This window comes from Castor canadensis, chromosome 5 (genome assembly GCF_047511655.1).
Source record: "Castor canadensis chromosome 5, mCasCan1.hap1v2, whole genome shotgun sequence".
Taxonomy (NCBI): Eukaryota; Metazoa; Chordata; class Mammalia; order Rodentia; family Castoridae; genus Castor; species Castor canadensis.
The window spans coordinates 22,944,259-22,963,078 of record NC_133390.1 but is presented as its reverse complement, the minus strand read 5'-3'; the positions used below and the strand labels follow the sequence as shown (position 1 = coordinate 22,963,078).

Genomic DNA, 18,820 nt, shown 5'->3' with positions numbered 1-18,820 from the left:
TTCCCCATTCAGTATGATATTGCCCATTAGTTTGTCTTATTAAACTTTTATTATGTTAAGGTATGATCCCTACATCTAGTTTATTTGGGGTTTTTAATCAAAAAGTGATGTCTATTTACACAAAGGCTTTTTGATGGCATGATGGCAGAAATAGCTTATTTCAAGGGATATGCAAACATGTGGAGGATTTAAGAAGAGGGAAGGAAACAAGCATAATATTTTTTGTTTATGCATGTATTTTTCTTCCTCATGTTTTCATTCTCTCAATTTAAATTAGACAAAATAGAAGATGAGTTGATAATTGTTACACTTTTTATAAATCTGATGTAAATGTCAACACCAGACAGTGCTGTTTGTGTTTAGAACATGAGCCACTTAACATAGTGGAAGAAATTCAAATGCAGAGAATGTTTGAAGTATAAGACATGAAGACACCCTGCAGTGTCTACAGGGAACCTGTCTGAAAAGGATACTGTGATTAACTGTAATGTATCTTCCCAGGGAGCCAAGCTTAAGGTTCAGTTAAAAAATAATATAATTCTGATAGATCTTAGCACCAGGATGTTGGAGGGAGAACAAAACAGAAGTATATATGGAAATATATATGTATACACACATGTATATATATGCCTTTTGTATAATATCTAATATAGAATCTATATTGCTTGTAAAATTCATATTTTTGTTATTAGATAAATTATGTCTCCCTCAAAATGCATATGTTGATGCCCTTATCCCCTTAACTCAGAATGTGACCTTATTTGGAGATAAGACCTTTAAAAGATCACGTTAAAATGAGACAATGATGGTGTACCCTAATCCACTCTGACTGGTATCTTTATTAGAAAAGGCAATTGGGACATACATAAGAGAGAGTGAGGATGCAGATCAATGCAGAAAGTGCTGTGAAACAAGGCAGGAAGTCCTCCAATTGTAAGTCAAGGACAGAGACATTAAAAGAAATAAACTTGCTGGCATCTTGATCTTGGAATTTCATCCTCTACATGGCAAGAACATAAGTTTCTTCTGTTTAAGTCAGCCAGTCTATGAAATTATGTTGGATTGGTCCTAGGAAATTATTCACCAAAAAATTTACTCTGTCTGCATCATTATTTAACAATTTACTCTACAAAGTTTAATTATGATAGAGCTAATTTGACTTATTGCAAAAAGAATAGATTTGAATTTGATTTATCTTTGGCTTAAATAAAGTCAAAGAGATTTTAAAACATAGATGTGCTATTTCATAAGAGACCAGTTTTGTATTATCAATCACACATTTAGTTTCAGTAAGGAATAACATTAATGTTAAGCCACATGATATTTGGAGACATTGAAAGATTTTTCTTATCTTTGAAGTACAGCATACAACTACATTTTATAAATAATAAAAAATATTCACCAGAGATAAAATAGTCCTTAATGAGGACTTAATTTACTAAGCACAACTAAATACTATTTAACACTTTAGTATTCAGTGGTAGATTTTGCAGAAATCAATATAATGTATCAACAAATGTAAAGTAAAAATATTTCCCCGGATGACAGAGTTATCACGTGGTAAATTTTGAAGTCTCACTCTGAGGATGTTTATATTATTGTTGCAAGTCTTACAATTTAAAAACTATAGAATGTCAAGGTTGACATCTTATTCACTATTATACTTCAGAACTTAGGTGACGTTTGAGACATAATACAAAATTATCATAGGTAGCTGAAAGAACAAATACTTGTTAAACATTTTTACTCTTCTTTTAAATAACTTCTTTCTATTAATTGCAGAGACTTTAAAATTCAACTTAATATTTTAATTCACTTTTTCTTCAATGGAACTTCATTAACATGTGGACCTTAAAAATCAACCAGGAAAAAAGATGACAATGCTTCCAGTAAAACTCAGACTTATGAACAAATGTATTTACTAAATAAAAAATGGGACACACTCAAGTATCCATATGTTTCAATATGTTTCTTTTTGACAGAATATAAACTGGTAGAAAAATTCTACAGGTAATTTGTATATTTACTATCCCTGAGAATGTAAGCTAAAATGAGAAAGTTCTGAGACATTGAGAAAACAGGGAAATGAGTAACACATGGTGTTTTCAAATCTGAAACAGTTTACAATCTGCCCAGTGAGCAAACGATTTGAGTAAACATTTGCAGTAAGGAATGGTAATTACCATTCAATAATCACTTAATATTGTTCAAGGGTTTTGTATGCATTTCTTCATTTAAACACTAATAGCACAGTGGTTTATCCTTTCTTCTGCATTATGCATGGATCCTCAACTACTGAAAGCCAGTAATTTGCTAACACTATAGAGGTGAAAATTTCACATGGCTTTCAAACCTTGGCCCTCAGTCCTCAGTGCCCTCCTCTTAAATTCTATCCTAGAAAAACAAACAGTAAAACAATAACAAAAACAATACATAAACCCTGTCAGTGAGTGGAGAGATTGTTACTTACAGAGGAGCCTGACAATGTGGGAATCAGAAGAAACTAGAAGGTAATTAAAAAAATGATTACAATTCCAAAAGATTACCCCAAAAAAGTCAAAACAGAGTTATCTATCCAGAGGGAAAATTGTTCAGAATGAACTGAAACAAAAGCCTTTTTAGAGGGAAATGTTTGAGCAAATTTGTCTCCAACAGAAAGGAACTGCAACAAATGGTTGACAAAAGTTTCCAGAACAAACGGACATGATACTAGATGAATACACAGATGTGCTGGAAGAAAAATAAAATATAACTATGAATTACCATTTTATTATCCTTTATGAATGATATATATAGGAATTTACACATAGAAAATTTCCAAAATATTAATTACTGAAGCAAAATGATAAAAGTGTAAACTGGGGCTTATGAACATGTAAAATTTATGGAGAAAGCCCAAAGAATAGAGAAAAGCACAAATGGAAACACATACAACTTATATGGTTGGAGAAATTTATTATTTTCAAACTCCATATGATAAGTTACAGATTCCTACTTGTGAAAGACTCTTCCCAATAGTACTGTCTGTAATAATATAGAACTTTCAATTAATTTATGCCATCCAATCCTGTGACTACTAGATACATGTGTTTAGTAAGCATCTGAAAGTACCTAGTGTAGTTTAAGAACTGAATTATTAGTAACATTTTACTTGCATTAATTTTTGTTTAAGTGGCCTCAAGTGGCTATTTCCTAATCTATTGGATAATCTAGCTCTAGCCTAGTCAAAAAAAAAGAACAAAGTGATATAGACTAAATTTAAATGAAGCAGATACAAGGTAATAATAAAAGATACTTAATTGCCACAAAGTACAGGAGAAGAAAAAATAGAAAAGGGGGACAAAAATTGTTATAACCAAAACAAAAATTTAAAGGTATGAGACTTAAAAAAGCCATATCAACAACATGGGAATATAAATATATTAAAGTCTCCTGTAAAAAGGAATGTACTTTTAAACTAGATAAGACAGCAAGATTTCAAGGTGGTAGATGAGAAGAGTGAGATATTAAGTATAAGGACACAAATATATATAGGAATAAATATCTACCATACCAATCCTGAGAAAGCTGATATGGTTGTACTTTTGTCAATAAAGCTAACCTTCAATAAGTAATGTCCTGCTAGGCATGAAGTAGCACATTTCCTCAAGATAATAGTAAGAATGAATCAAGAGAACATCAAAATATTAAATTAATATATAGCAAGTACTAAAGATTCAAATATGTGAAAGAAAAAGTTGACAAATTCATGGAATTATCTAAATTATCTCCCCATTGCTCAATAACCAATATACAAATAAACAAATACTTATTGAGAAAAAGGAGTCCTTTCTCCAAATGGGTATTGATTGACTATTAAAGTCAATAATTACTCAATCACTTTTTTTTCAGTACCATGGAATATTCACCAACAAACTCCATACTGTGGGTCATACAATAAGTCTCAGTAGGTTTCAAAAGACTAACTATATTCAGGGTATATGAACACAATGTAATTAAAATAAATCCATTAGCTTAAAATATCTAGAAAATCTTCAAGCATTTGGTAATGAAGTCATACATGTTTGCTTAAATTATATCTCTGAAATTGAGTAAAACAGAATGTAGAAAATGTTTTAAAATGATTAATATATTTGATACATTATAAAAACATTTATAAATGCCACAATGTACCCCCACCCAGCACAATAAAAACAAATAAATAAATAAGTAAGCAAAAACGCTATATACTTATTGGCCTAGAGGTGGCTCAGTGATAAAGTGCCTTTCCTAGCATGTGCAAAGCTGTATGTATGATCTCCAGTACTGCAAAAGCAAAAAAAATCCATATACATAAGTAAAATCTGTAGTTACAAATTAAGAGACATAGGGGCATACAAATACATACATGTACAAATATACATATCCATCATGCATATATTACACACACATTGAAAGGATGTACCCTTTGCCCCAGCAGATCCCCATAGCAGAAACCAGTAAAGCCAGCACAGGATGCCCTGTGCAGGATAAGATAAACAGGATGGGGGCAGGTGGAATGTGAGGAATGTGAGGAATGTGAGCAGACGACTAGAAGTACGTGCAAGATATGCCCTGCCTGCTTGCTAAATGTAACCGCGTGCGCAAATACTGACCCTTGAATCTACAGGCTAAGAAGTAATGTACTCTTAAATTGATAGACTGGAAATGTATGTGGTGTTACAAACTCATTGGCTATGTACTGTGTGGGCTTTTGCTGTAACGGCCAGTAGGGGCCTATATAAGATCTTCCCTAAAGAGGCTCGGGGTCTTGTCTACCCAATCGGACCTGTGTGTCTGTGTGGGAGCTTGACCCTGGCTTGCCAGCTCAATAAACTCTGCTTTGTTGATTGCATTCACGCGTGACTCTCTGTCTCTCGGAGGAATAGGATTCTCGGACCCTAACAACATATCTAGATATCTTGCCCTTCATTCATTAAGGTTATTTCCATGGCCCCATCATTAAAATTTTACTTATAAGTTTTTTTTACATTTACCAAATATGTATGCAAATCAGAAACATAAATAAGTTTGCCAAAAGGCAATTTCAACATAGTAAGTAATATTTATCTGTTTGCTTTCCTATGAAAACTAAAATGTATTAAACACCTAGATTGCTTTTGGGAGTATACCCATTTTTACTATGTTGATTCTACCAATCCATGAGCATGGGAGATCTTCCCATCTTCTGTAGTCTTCCTCAATCTTTTTCTTCAGGAGTTTGTAATTCTCCTTGTAGAGGTCATTCACATCCTTTGTTAAATTTATACCTAGATATTTGATTTTGTTTGAGGCTTGTGAATGGAACTGTTTCCATATATTCCTTCTCAGTTGTTCATTGTTGGTGTATAGAAAAGCTAATGATTTTTGTAAGTTGATTTTGTATCCTGCTGTTTATGGTAGAAAACCCAAAACATGAAAGTGTTTGACATCCCCACTTAAGAGGAACTAATATAGAAACCTTAAAATGACAGGTTATCATGAGCAGGGGATCAGGAGACAATGCAAAGATAAGTTAGAGTTGAATCAACATGGGTCGTAACATATGGGTACATGAAAACAGTAGTAGAAATCTCTCTGTTTAGCTATCCTTAACTCAACCTGCAAAAACGCTTTGTCTTCCTTAGTATGCTTATGTGTTTTCTTCAACAAAATCAGAGATAAGGGCAGAATGAGACCTGCCCAGACTTGACTGGGGGAGGGGGGAAAGGTGGAGGAGGGGGAAAGGGTGGAGAAATGGCCCAAACAATGTATGCACATATGAATAAATGAACAAACAAAAGAAAGCAAATTAAAAAAACCAAATTACAGAAGTAATTTTGCTGAAAAAAATTTCTTGCATACTTGCATCTTGAGAGATTACTTTTTAGAAAAAGAAATTGTAAGACTTCTTACAACACAACTTTGGAAATCCCAGAATTCAATCCTATACATTCAATTGATCAAGTAAACAATGAACCAGTTTTGTCTTGGCTCTGAACATGCCATTCAGACTGAGCAAGACCAAGGTGAGTCAAAGCCACAGTCCTGCTTGCAATCAATGGAAGTGCCAAGAAGGCAGGCAAATGCTAGTGGCCTTTATCACCACAGGATCAATTTCCACAAATTTAAGAAAGTTGGCATGAGGCATTACCACTTAAAGAGGAACCAGAGCTTCTGCACAGCTATAGACCTTGTCAAATTGAGGTTGTTGGTCATTGAGCAGACAAGAGGAAAAGCTGCCAAAAACATGACTGGTGCCAACCCCAACATAGATATAGTGAAATCAGTCTGCTCCAAACTTCTGGGAAAGAGAAAGCTCCCTGAGCAGCCTGTCATCATGAAGTACAAAGTTTTAAGCAGAATTGCTGAAGACAGGACAAAAGGTTTTTCATGTACCTGTGCCCTCGTGGTTTGAAGCCACACAGAAGGATATTCAATAAATAACAACAAATTATTTAAAAACAACAATAATAATAAATAAGGGAACCTGGGTTCAAAGAAAGTAGAATTAGCCTACAACTCTTAATGGAAGAAACAACAAGAATGTGCGGCCATCTATAGCATGTGTCTAATTGGCTCAGGATCCACAGTTTGGGAGATAATCAAATATACTCAGTTGATTACACAGTCATTAGATTTTATTTCATGCAAATCGTACTGAAATAATTCCATATGTTGACTCCTTTTCTATTTGCTGCTTCTATTTAGGTTCTGCATTATTAAATTATTCACATCACATACCAATTTAGAATTTCCTGCCTTCTTCCTACAACCCACTATGAAACAGAATTTTTCTCATGTGCAACTGTCATTTAAATTCATTATACATTTCACTGTAACTTTATGACTTGAATTTTATATTCACTATGCATATTAGCAGATGTAATGATTCCACAAAACTTTCAATGAATGTTTTCCTTATATCCAAGTTATCTTAAAAATGTAAGAGATATCTAATGTCTCAATAATGAGGAAACATTTTATAAGTTTTTGGAAAATAAAAGCAAAAAATAAGCATGAGATAGTAATGAAATAAATAACAAAATGGTGGTGGTCAATATTTCATGGTGGTTAATAATTAACTAATATTAACCAAGCAAGATTAATTTTAAAATCAACTAATTAAATGCATCTTTATACAGTATTCAGGTGTTCTCATTTTTTATGCATTTATTCATATGTGCATATCTTGTTTGGGCCATCTCCCCCCACCTCCCACCCCTCCCTGTCATTCCCACCCACCCCCCTTGCTTCCAGACAGAATCAGTTCTGCCGTTTTCTCCAATTTTTTTGAAGAGTAGACATAAGCAATAATAAGAAAGACATAGCGTTTTTTACTACTTGAGATAAGGATAGCTATACAGAGAGATTCCTAACATTGCTTCCATGCACAAGTATATTACAACCTGAATTGATTCATCTCTACATGACCTATTCACTGCTTTCTGGTCACTTTCCCATGTTGACCTCTGGCATTTCAAGGTTACTGTATTAGCTCTTCTGCAGTAGGGACATCAAACACTTTCAAGTTTGGGGTTTTCTCCCTATCCCTATTCCTCTGGTATGTGCTCTCCCCTTAATTTGTGACCCAAGTCCAACAACATTGCTGCATTTGCCCTGGATCTAAAGTCTGCATATGAGGGAGAACATGATTTTTGGTCTTCTGAAATACATGAAGCAATAATTTTTGTGTAAGCTGTTTTAAGTAATTGCAAAAGGCAAGCCTCTTCAAATATTGTCAAGAGAGTTTTTCTTTTTGGATTTATACTATTTCTTATTGCAAATTCCCCCAGGTGGAGTTAAACCTATTAATATCAAATTGACAGAAGGAGAAAAGAAATGTATCAAGGCAGTACTCATACTCCCAGTTCAATTTAAAAATATTTTAATTTAGAATTATTACCAAGATAACACTACACAGATTTCAAAAACTATTATAACAAAACAGCTTGTGTTGTACAAGAAGTATATCTATGACACAGCAAAACAAATTATATGGTTTTCCAATTAAGAAAATATTAATAGGATTAGACTGTTTAATCTCTAGACACATGGAACAAAGAGGGAAAAAAATCCTCTTCGTAGTCTTGATCCTTAAGCACTTCACTATTTAATTTTATTGAGTTTAAAATGGATAAATATCAACTAAACTTTAAAGAAGTCCTGTGTCCCACATTACCAATTAATAATTGTCAAAATTACAGGATTAAAATTTTAACTGTTCATGACTATATGTATTAAAAACAACAGAAAGTTCTCAAATAAATGACCTAATGCTGCATTTCAAACTGGTAGAAAAATAAGAACAAGCTAAACCCAAAATAAGCAGAAAAAAATAATAAAAATAAGGGTCCAAATCAATGAAATAGAGACAAAAAGCCATACAATTAACCAATAAAACAAAAATCTAGTTCTTTGAGAAGATAAATAACATTGATAAATCCTTGGTACTTCTGAATAAAATGATGAGGGAAAAGACCCAAATTAATAAAATTCAAAGTGCAAAAGAGGAGATAACAAATAACAAGGAAATCCAGGGAATCATTGGGAACTAATTTGAAAATCTATATAAAAAAAATTGAAAATCTAGAAGACATAGGAAATTTCTACACACATATGACTATCCCATACTCACTGTACTGATCTATAATAAGCAATGAAATCAAGCAGCAATAAGGAGTCTCCCAAAAAACAAAGTCCAGGACATAATGTATACATCACTGAATTCTATCAGACCATTAAAGAAGAAATAATACCAACACTTTTGAAATAGAAAGGGAAAGAAAAGTGCCAAAATCATTCTATAAAACCAGTATTACACTCCTCCCAAAACTGGACAAGGACAAAACCAAAATAGAGAATTACAAGTAATCTTTCTAATGAACATAGATGCAAAAATCCTCAATAAAATATTAGCAAGCTGAATTCAACAGCATACCAGAAAGATCATACACCTTGATCAAGTCATTTTCATCTGAAAAATGCAGGGATGGTTCAACATATGGAAATAATTAAGTATAATACAGCATATTAACAAAAGCAAAGACAAAATCTCAATAGATGCAGCAAAAGCCTTTGACAAAATCCATTGCCCTTTCATTGATAAAAGCTCTGATGAAACTAGAAATAGAAGGAATGTACCTCAACCTAATAAAGGTTATATATGACAAGCCTATGGACAAAATCATACTAAATGGGAAAAAACTAAGGTCAGGAATGAGATAAGGGTGATAACTCTCTCTATTCTTAGTCAACATAGTCTTGGAATTCATAGCCAGAGCAATAAGACAGGAAGAAGAAATAAAAGGAATACAAATTGGAAAGGAAGTAGTCAAACTATCCCCATTTGTAGATGACATGATCTTATACCTAAAAGACTCAAAAAAATTCTACTCAAAAACTCCTAGACACCATGACTAGTTTTAGACAAAGTTGCAGGAGGCAAAAAAAATTTTAAAAAACTCAGTAGTGTTTCTATACACCAACAGTGAACAGACTGAGAAAGAATATAGGAAAATAAGTCCATTTACAAAAGCCTCAAAAAAAAAAACCCTAGGAATAAACTAAACAAAGGATGTGATAGACCTCTATAAGGAAAACTATAAATCAGTGAAAAAAGAAATCAAAGAAGACTACAGAAGATGAAAAGATCTCCCATGCTCATGGATTGGTAGAATCAATATTGTGGAAAAGGTTATATTACCAGAAACAATCTACATGTTCAATGCAATCCCCATCAAAATTTTAATGACATTCATCACAGAGATTAAAAAATCAACCCTGAATTACATTTGGAACCACAAAAGGCCACAAAGAGCAAGGCAATAATGAGCAAAAAGAGCAACACTGGAAGTATCACAATACCTGACTTCACACTATCCTACAGAGCCATAACAATAAAATCAGTATGATACTGGCATAAAAACAGATATGAAGGCCAGTGGATCAGTACAGAAGACCCAGATATGAATCCATGCAGCTATGCCTACTTGAGTTTTGACAAAGTTTCCAAAACATATGATGGAGAAAAGACAGCCCTTCAATAAACAGGATATTTTCATGGAGAAAACAGAAACTAGATCCATGTCTTTCATCCTGTATAAGTTTCAATCGATGTGGATTAAACACCTCAATATGACACCTGAAACACTGAGGCTAATGCAAGAAAAAGTAGGACATACATTGGAAGCAATAGGGATAGGCAATAACTTCCTAAATAGAACTCAAATGACTCAGCAGCTAAGAGAAAGGATTGACAGATGTTACCACACAAAATTAAAAAGCTTTTGTACAACAAAAGAAATGGTCTCTAAAATTGAAGAGGCCAAACACAAAATTGGAGAAACTCTTTGCTAGTTATACATCTGATAAGCGATTAATTATCAATATATACATGCAGTTCATAAAATTAGGCTCCCCAAAAATCAATGACCCAATAAAGAAGTAGGCATCTGAAATGAACAGAGCTTTTTCAAAGAAAGATGTCCAAATGGCTAAAAAACAAATGAAGAAATGTTGAACATCAGCGGCCATAAATGAATTTCAAATCAAAGCCACATTAGGATTCTACATCACTCCTGGTAGAATTGCTACCATCAAGAATAGAAACAGCAACAAATGTTGGCGAGGGTGTGGGGATAAAAGAACATTCATGCATTGCTGGTGGGAATGTAAATTAGTGCAACCACTGTGGAAAGCTGTCTGGAGGCTCCTCATAAAACTGCAAACAGAACTACCATATGATCCAGTAATTCCACTTCTAAGGTACCCATAGAAATGTAAGTCAGTTTACAATAAGGCACTTACACACCTATGTTTGTTGCAGTACTATTCACAATAGCTAAGCTATAGAAACAGCCAAGATGCCCCACTACTGGTGAATGGACTAAGAAAATTTGACATTCATATACAATGGAATTTTATTCAACAACAAAGAAGAATGAAATTTTGTCATTTGCAGGTAAATAGTTGGAAGTGGAGATCATAATCTTAAGTGATGAAAGCCAGGTTCTGTCATATTTAGAATAGAGACCTAATATAAGCAATATTATGAAACACTGGTCTGGCTAAGGGGAGGTCATATATGAGAGGGGGAGGGCAAAAGAAGGAAATTAGAAGGTGAATATGGTTGATGTTCTCTATACAAGAATGAGTATAGAATTTTTAAACCTGTTGAAGCCCCCATAAAAAGGGGACTAAGGTAGAAAGAAGAAAAATAAAGATTAATAAATTTGGATTATAATACATATGTACATGGAAATGTGAAGCTATCTTAAACTATTTTTTTCAAAATTGCAATGGTGAATATGTGCAAATACTGTGTACACATGTATGTAAATGTAAAAATGATACCTGTTAAAATTATTCCAGGAATTGGGGGAAAGGAGGATAAATGAGAATGGTGGAGGGGGTGAATTCAAGTATGACATATTGATATGTTGTAAGAACTTCAGTAAATGCCACAAGGTAACACCACTTAACAGAGCAATAAAATAATTTAGCTCTTATATAAGCTTTCTGGGCGTGTTTTTCCTAAATGATTCCATATTAGTGTTTTCATTCATTTATCTCAGAAAAGTATATGTTTATCATATGAAAGTAAAAAATATCAGAAAATAAATGAAAAAGAATATTAATTTGCTAAGCTGTTCCTCTGACTAGAGGAGCAAAACGCATTTGGTTCATAGGTATAGAAAACAATGTATGTATAGGTACACATTCACACCCATAAACATAACCATTGCTATGTAACTACCCAAAAATATTTACATGCCTCACACTGATCAGTAATTTAAAATTCTTTAATTGTACGTTCAACAGTTGAGATTCTTGCTTTGGTTTTTCTCCTGCAAAATAAGACATTTTTTTTTCAGCATAATAGAACTTTTCCATTTACTTAACAATTTTCAGTTATTAGAAGCAGATGGTGTTTTGGTGGTAAATACAATTAATTTACCTTTTACAGAATGTACTTAATTAGAATTGGACTCAATGTCTCACATGCAATGGATTTCATTGTTAGAAACACTGGTTTTAATACTGCCAACTATCATAAACACATAGTTTTTAATTTTTAAAAAATCTCTTTATAAAAATCTATTCACTTTCTTGAATAACCTGGAATAAAATACAATATTTTAAAATTCATTATTACAGGATACTTTAAGCCACTATACTGTCTTTCTTAAAATGCATGGGGAATTTGAAATACATAGAAGTTTAATTATACATCCCTATTTTACATGGCTTCAATTTTTATGTTAATATTGTTGTTTTAATTTCTAAAGTAATGACTAAGAATTTCTAAAATCTGCAAAAGCACTAATAATGACAAAACATATACAGATTAATATGAAGGTATTGTTATTATTATTATTGCTATGTTGCAAGTACATTAGGATACTTAAAAGTTTTTGCAATATATTATACTTGAATTCACTCTCTCCACCATTCTCCTTTATTTTCCCTCCCCCAATTTTGAAATAGTTTCAATAGGTCTCATTTTAATATGAAAGAATTATTGATTTATTTGCTTTTTTTTCAAAAATGTTAGCAAAGAAAAACTCCATTCATCCCAGGTGTTGGTTATAGGTGTTACTCATGACACTAAATGTTATCTTTAATTATATGTTTATGTATGCATGCATACACTTAAATGTATGAATGTATGTTTATTTCATCTTGGTCACATTCAACATTTTAGTATTATATTGCTAGATGAAATATAATAGTGACACAAAATAGATTAATTCAGATTGATTATATTTTAATCTTTTTAAAGTGTGTCTCCTTGCTATTTGAACATTTATCATTATTCTAAAGAATAAATTTTTCTCAAAGATACAAAGGACAATTTTACTTGCTATGTTCATTAGCAAATGGTTATTTTAATACCTTGCATATATTATTCTTTTGGTTTTGGAATGTAAAATAGTTTGTTTTGGTTAAATCCCTTTACTGATAATGGTCTCTACTCAGTATAAAAAGTTGTGGTTAAGAGTCATATATTTTTTCATGTAACTGGCACAAAATTCTAAATAATCTCTTAAATGCATTTAAAGCAGCTTGTTCTTATTATTTGCTTAGAAACAGTTCTCAGGTTTTGGGACCCAGGGTTAGGTATGATTTCTATTTATTATTTTAAAAGAAAATATCTTTGAATTATTATAAAGATAATGACAACTTATTATAAATAGTAATTTAGGACCCATAGGTAATATTTAACTTGACATTTTCTCTTAGTAGTAATGTACTATAATTAATAGGTTCATATTTTACATGTTACTAGCAGATTTTATTGAAATATCTAAAAAGCAGCAGTAAAAGTACAGGATCCTTTTTGGTGATTTTTTATTAGACTGGAATAATCTCAAGTGTTTTAACCTCCTCTTTATGGAAAGCTTTTCTATAGTCAGAAAAGTATGGTATTTCATCATTCCACTAAACACCAGACAAGCTACAGAGTGAGCATCCTTGATGGTAATGACTAGCAATGAACATTTGTTCCCTATACCTTCAAGTATTTTTAGATATCTAGGAAAAATTGTGTAGATGTCTGTTTCAATACTCAACTCCTTAATCCACTTTGAGTTGATACCAGTACAGGGTGATAAGCAGGGATCTACTTTCAGTTTTCTGCAGGCAGATAACCACTTTTCCCAGCAACATTTGTTGAAGAGGCTCTTTTCTCCATCATATTTATCAGATCCAAAACCTTGCAGTTAGTACATGAAAGAGCCAGGGAATACTCTAGAAGCAATAGGTATAGGCAAAGACTTCTTCAGTAGAACTCCAGTATCCCAGCAACTAAGAGAAAACGTGGACAAATGGGAATACATGAAATTAAAAAGCTTCTGCACAGCACAAGAAATGATCTTTAAATTTAAGAGACCACCCACAGAGTAGGAGAAAATCTTTGCTAATTATACATCAGACAAGAGACTGATAACCAGAATACTCAGGGAGCTGAAAAACTAAGCTCCCTCAAAATCAATGAACCAATAAAGAAGTTGGCAACTGAACTGAACAGAACTTTTTCAAAGGAAGAAATCCAAATGGCCAAAAAACACAGGAAAAAATGCTCACCATCTCTGCCCATAAAGGAAATGCAATTCAAAACCACACTAAGATCCCACCTCACTCTTGTTAGAATAGCTAGCTTCAAGAACACCACCAACAAGAAATGCTGTCAAGGATATGGGGAAAAAGGAACCCTCATACACAGCTGGTGGGAAAGTAAGTTTGTACAACCACTTTAGAAAACAATATGGATGCTTCTTACAAAACTAAACATAGAACTGCCATATGATTCATCAATACCACTCTTAGGGATAAACCCAAAGGAATGCAACTCAGGTTATTATAAAGACACCTGCACACCCATGTTTATAGCAGCACTATTTACAATATCTAAGCTATGGAAAGCAATCATGATGCCCCATTACTGATGTATGGATTAAGAAAATGTGGTATTTATATACAATGGAATTTTACTCAGCCACGAAGCAGAATGAAATTTTGTCATTCACAAGTAAATAAGTGGGACTGGAAAATATCATCTTAAGTGAAATTAGCCCAGCTCAGAAAGCCAAAAATCTCATGTTCTCTCTCATATGTGGATTATAGACCTAAAACAAATGCAGTAATATTACTGGACTTGGGTCACACACATTGCTTCACCGCACTCTTGTTAATGTAAAAGCCTATATGCATATTCCTGGTTTTACACACACCCACATACACATACCCAGGGGACCCCTAAAGAAATAGAAGACACCAGGCACTGACCTGTGCTTGCAAAAGTAAGAGATCAAAACTAAGCAAAACTGAACTTGTTTTGTAAACTTCCTGCAACTTGAAAGTGTGCTTTCTCACATAGGCAATGGCAGATGGCCAAATTGTACTAGCTCAGGTGTAGCCTTGGAAGGGACACTGAAAAATAAATATGAATGCCTTATTAAAAAATGGTAGCAGAGAACTCAGTGACCATAAAATAGAGAGAACACAGATGTTAGGACCATTGCTAAACCAGTAATCAGCAACAAGAAGCAAAAACCATGGACTTGGCACATCCAGCATCAAGTTTGTTGCAATTTATTATTAAAACTTATAATGTCTGATATTTAGATGATATAGCATGCAAAGACATAGAAAACAATGCGCACTATACAAGGAGAAAAGAAATAATGTAAAATTTCTCTGAAAATTCTCTATTTTAGAACTAATAGAAAAAGAACTTAAATTACCAATACAAATATATTTAAAAAAACAGAGTAAACTGTGTCTAAAATAATTAAAAAGGAAAACATGGTGGTATTGTCTCACCATATAGAGAATATAAGTTAATAAACAGAAATTATTAAAAATGATCCATGTTAAAATTCAGAGCTGAAATTGCAATAGCAGATATTCAGAAAAAAATCAGTGTTTACTGCAGGAACTCATAAACTGAAATCCTGCAAAGTATATTCATAATGAAATTAAATTAGAAAACAATGCAAAAGGTAATTTAGTAAATGCACAAATCTGTAAAAAGTAAACAATAAATTCCTAAATAGGCACTGGATCAAAGCAATCACAATGAATAATGAAAAATAGCTTGAAATAATGAAAAAAAAAAAAGACAAGATACAAAAGCTAAAAGGATTCAGGTAAAACTGTGCTCAGAGGGAAACATACAGCTATAATGCCAATATTAACAAAGAAGGAAGATCTATATTCAATAACCTTCTACTTTAAGAATTAGAAAAACATAGTGCCATGAAATCCAGGACAAATACATGAAAGGATGCAATAAACACTGAAGTGTAAATAAACAGACTATAGAAGAGAAAAATAAGAAGCAATTAAGAAAAATGATGTTATTTCAAAAGCAAACAAAACTAATAAACAGTATATTGACTAAAAAAGAGACCAGGTTCTAAGTTTGAAATTGCTAAGTGAAAAAGGAGTATGACAATTAGCCCTGTAAAAATAAAAAGGATTATAAAGAAAATCAATGAAAAATTATACAATAGTAAGTTAAATCATCAATATTAAATAAGTAAAGCCTTTGACACATAATTTTTAAATGGTGTAAAGATAAAATCAGAAAAGCCATTAGAAAGTAAATAATCAAAAAACTTCCCACAGCTGGGTGTAGTGGTGCATACCTGTAATCCCAGCATTTGTTGGGCTCAGGCCATCCTGGACTATGTAGAATTGCCTATCTCAAAACACTAAACAAAACAAAACAAAAATGCAAGCAAGCAACAACAACACAAAGAAAAGCCCAGAAAAACATGGAATCACAGTGAATTCTACTAAATATTTGAAGAAAAATAACAGCAAACATTCTGAAACTGTAACAAATTATTCAAAAAGAAAGAAAGGACCCTGACTATATCAGACCAGCATTGTTTCAGCCTCCACCCAAACAGACAAATGCATCAAAACAAAAGAAAAATACCAGTGGATATTGTTTATTATTACATAAATAAGTAAATAAATATGCAAGCCATATTTGCTTACTTCTTCACAGTGAGCTGGAACCATTAACTCAAAGCCCACTCAAAACAATCTCAAATTTTCTCATGTCTAGTTACTTTAAGTATTGTCCAAAAATGCAGATTTTTAGCTTTTCATAGGTGACCTATTTAGTACACTGTCTTAAGAAAATGCACAAGTCAGAATCCATAGAAAATAAAAACCCTGGGTTCATAAAAGACTCCAGCTTATGCTGAGCATAATAGTGCTCTGATCCAAGGTGCCATTCTGTTGCTGAAGGACATGACCTTGACTGGAAGGCTCACCTTCTGTGTTTCTCAGCTGTGCACATTCTCTCTCTTTCTGAGTGGTCGGAAACCTGCACCATGGCATCTGGAAAGGCCCTTGCAGTGAGAGATTTACCTTTAGATGCTCCTCAGTTAACATGCTAGCTGTCTAAGCACAACAGATGCTGTGCTTCTGTCTTCTCACAGTCATGTAATTTTTAACTTGTGAAATCCTCCACAATGTACTAGTAAAAATCCTCCACAGAGGAGAAAAAGAAGAAAAGAACACGAAATACATTATTTTCTTGGGAACAAGAAACCTGTGTAGGAATAACACACAATGAAAACTTGAAAAATATGGGGTTGACTACTGGGGGGATTAGACTGACTTAAGCACAATATATTTACAGGTTAGAAAAAAACCAAGACAAAACTACACTGCAAATTGAACAGACACCTATACAGCGAAAGATAGGAACATAAAACAAGTCATGCTAAGGGGAGGGCACTAACGGTATGGGGAGAGTAAATGAAGAAAGTAAAGGAGAGTGAATATGGTTGATGCACTTTTATACATGTATGCATATGGAACGGCAAACCTGTTGAAATTACCTTAAGAAGGGGAGTGGGGTAAGAGTGAGAACAATGAAGGGGATGAACCAATTTGGAGTATAATATATGTATATAAGGAAATGTCACAATGAAACCCCTTGCACTACTATCATACACTAATAGAAACAGTTTCAAAAAACCCTTCACAGATTATTACTCAAATAATTCCACCAGTATATAAAAGGATTATAAACTACAACCTCATATTTACCTCCAAATACAAAGGAAGTTCAACATACAAAAATCAATCATTTAAATACACCATATTAATAAAGAACAGAACCACATCATTTCTATAGAAGTGTAAAGAGCATTTGACAAATCCCAATAGATTTTCTTGATAATACATTCAACAGACTAGGAATAGATGAAACTTTCCCAACCTGATCAGTGACATGTTTAAGTAAAAATACCACATCTAATATAAAACTCAATGGAAAAAGACTAACATATTACCCTTTGAAAACAGTGACAGAACAAAGACATCTGCTCTTGCTACTTCTATTCAACATTTTATTGGTTGCTGTAACCAGGAAAATTAAGCCAACCAAATGAATATATTTTATCAAGTTGGGAATAGAACATGTAAAACAATCTGTATTTGCAAAAGTCACTTTTCTGCCTGGGAGTAGTCTGGAACCACCACCCTCCTACATAGAACTAGCTGAGATTACAGTGAGATGGGGGTCTGCCTAACTTTTTGCTTGGGCTAGCCTCAAAGTATAATTCTCCAGATTTTTCTTCAAAGTAGCTGGCATGTACCACCAAGCTTTCCCTGAGGATATGATCTTATACATGGAAACATCTGAAAGAATCTCTTAACCGACTTATGCTTACTATTTGCAAGATAAAATATTAATATGCAAGATTAACTAAACTTCATTAACATTTAAACTATTTTTCTTGTAGATATATTCTGAAGAACATTAAAAGAACACCCAAATAATGAGATGTTTATTTACAACTAGTCTACCTGATTAAGGGCCTACTAAGCAGATCAAATATGAAACTCCTAAAATGTAACAAAAAAATAACAAGTAAGTTTCTGAAAGGGTGAAGATTTAAATAAACATTTCTGAAAATATACAACAATGACCAAAATGCATGAAAGCATTGTAACATTATACATTCTAGAAATATTTAAATAGAACTCCTGAGAAATATCACTTTCCATTCAGGAGTTGTGGTGATAACCAAGTGCTAATAAAGAAGTGGTGAAATTGAATCCTTATATGTGATTGACAGTCCTGTAAATGATGCTGGATTTTAAAAGGCAGCTTGGCAGTTAACAAACAGTTAAATATACATTATCTTATACAAATTTGCAAATAGGTGCATATCTGAGACATTTAAAAACATGTTTATAAAAATTATGCAAAAGACATTATAACAGTAAAAAAGTGGAAACAACCAAAATGTATAGTAAGTGATAAAGAATATATACATATATTTGGCAA

General features: G+C 32.8%; 1 long non-coding RNA gene across 1 annotated transcript in view; it reads right to left on the bottom strand.

The window, feature by feature from the left end:
- LOC141423038 (uncharacterized) overlaps positions 1-16,915 on the bottom strand; it is a 33,960-nt gene extending 17,045 nt beyond the window's left edge. The window contains exon 1 of the long non-coding RNA XR_012447700.1: positions 16,791-16,915. This is a non-coding gene — a long non-coding RNA (uncharacterized lncRNA). The remainder of the gene's footprint in view (positions 1-16,790) is intronic.
- Positions 16,916-18,820: the final 1,905 nt, after the last annotated feature.